The sequence below is a fragment of the Meriones unguiculatus genome, chromosome 1, assembly GCF_030254825.1.
Source record: "Meriones unguiculatus strain TT.TT164.6M chromosome 1, Bangor_MerUng_6.1, whole genome shotgun sequence".
Lineage (NCBI taxonomy): Eukaryota > Metazoa > Chordata > Mammalia > Rodentia > Muridae > Meriones > Meriones unguiculatus.
Window position 1 is genome coordinate 194,425,768 of NC_083349.1, and position 1,908 is coordinate 194,427,675.

Genomic DNA, 1,908 nt, shown 5'->3' on the forward strand with positions numbered 1-1,908 from the left:
TGTTCTGTGTCTCCTGACATCTGCCAGGTGAGCACGGTCCCTGCCAACCCCACACAGTCACCCACTGAGATGCGGCAGGCCCCCATCTGCCAAGCAGACCACCATCCACGCTGGCCGCTCTGCAGCCTTCGCTTCCTGATTGCCTGTGACTTTTAAGTTTTTTCTTGTCTTTTCTGTGAAGCATTTCAAAATAATAATAATAAAAACATCATTAAAATAAGTCCATTAAAGCATGCCTTTAAGCTTTCTGCCTGTTGACACAGCCACGGAAGCATCGCTGAAGGCTCTCCTTGCCCTGCCGGCATCTCTAAGTCAGGGCCTCCCAAGCAGCGGGAACAGCTGCGGAAGCTCTTCATTGGAGGTCTGAGCTTCGAAACAACAGACGAGAATCTGAGGAGCCATTTTGAACAATGGGGAACGCTCTCCAACTGTGTGGTAATGGGAGATCCAAACACCAAGAGATCCAGGGGCTTTGGGTTTGTCACCTACGCCACTGTGGAGGAAATGGACACCGCCATGAAAGCAAGGCCATACAAGGTGGACGGAAGAGCTGGGGAACCCAAGAGGGCAGTGTCAAGAGAAGAGTCTCTCTGTTGGAGGCATTGAGGAAGAGACTGAAGAACATCACCTATGAGGTTATTTTGAACAGTAGGGGAAGATTGAAGTGACTAAAATCATGACTGACCGAGGCAGTGGGGAGAAGAGGGGCTTTGCATATGACACTGTGAATGGCCACAGCTGCGAAGGAACAAAAGCCCTGTCAAAGCAAGAGATGACTAGTGCTTCGTCCAGCCAGAGAGGTCGAAGTGGTTCCGGAAACTTTGGTGGTGGCTGTGGAGGCAGTTTTGGTGGCAATAACAATTTTGGCTGAGGAGGAAGCTTCAGTGGTTGTGGCAGCTTTGGTGGCAGCCGTGGTGCTGGTGGACATGGTAGCAGTGGGGATGGCTAGAATGGATTTGGTAATGCTGAAAACAGTTTTGGAGGTGGTGGAAGCTACAGTGATTTCGGCAATTCCAACAATCAGTCTTCACATTTTGGACCAATGAAGGGAGGAAACTTTGGAGGCAGGAGCTCCGGCCCTTATGGCGGTGCAGGCCAGTTCTTTGCCAAACCACAAAACCAAGGTGGCTGTGGAGGTTCCAGCAGCAGCAGCAGCACCTGTGGCCATGGCCGGAGGTTCTGATTACATCTCAGCCAGGAAACGAAGCTTAGCAGGAGAGGAGAGCCAGAGAGGTGACAGAGAAGCTACAGGTTACAGCAGATTTGTGAACTTGGCCTGGCCCAGTGTGGCAGGGCCTAGCTGCTACAAAGAAGACATGTTTCTAGACAATACTCATGTGTGTGGGCAACAAACAAACACAAACAAACTTCCAGGACTGTATTTGTGACTAATTATTTTATTTTCCTTTCTGTTCTGTGAAGTGTCAAGCATTCCATTTTCACCTATGCTGTTGATTGCTAAGTGTCTGGTCATAATGCTGAATAAATGTGTCTTTAAAAAAAAAAACAAAAGCAAAATCTCCTCTTTCTTCCATAAGATTCCCTGCACTCTGCCCAAAGTTTGGTTATGAGTCTCAGCATCTGCTTCGATACCCTGCTGGGTAGAGTCTTTCAGAGGTCCTCTGGTAGGCTCCTGTCTTGTTTTCTCCTGCTTCCGATGTCTATACTGTTTGCCCTTCTGAATGAGGGTTAAGCATCTTCCCTAGGGTCCTCCTTGTTATTTAGTTTTATTAGGACTATACATTTTATCATGTTTATCCACTTTTAAGTGAGTACATACGATGGGTGTCTCTGCTTCTAGGTTATCTCACTCAGGATGATCTTTTCTAATTCCATCCATTTGCCTGCAACATTCATGATTTCTGTGTTTTTAATTGCTAAGTATTCTATTGTGTAAATGCACCACAA

General features: G+C 47.3%; 1 pseudogene; it reads left to right on the forward strand.

The window, feature by feature from the left end:
- The first annotated feature begins 309 nt into the window (after positions 1-309).
- On the forward strand, positions 310-1,183 carry LOC110565196 (heterogeneous nuclear ribonucleoprotein A1-like; annotated as a pseudogene).
- Positions 1,184-1,908: the final 725 nt, after the last annotated feature.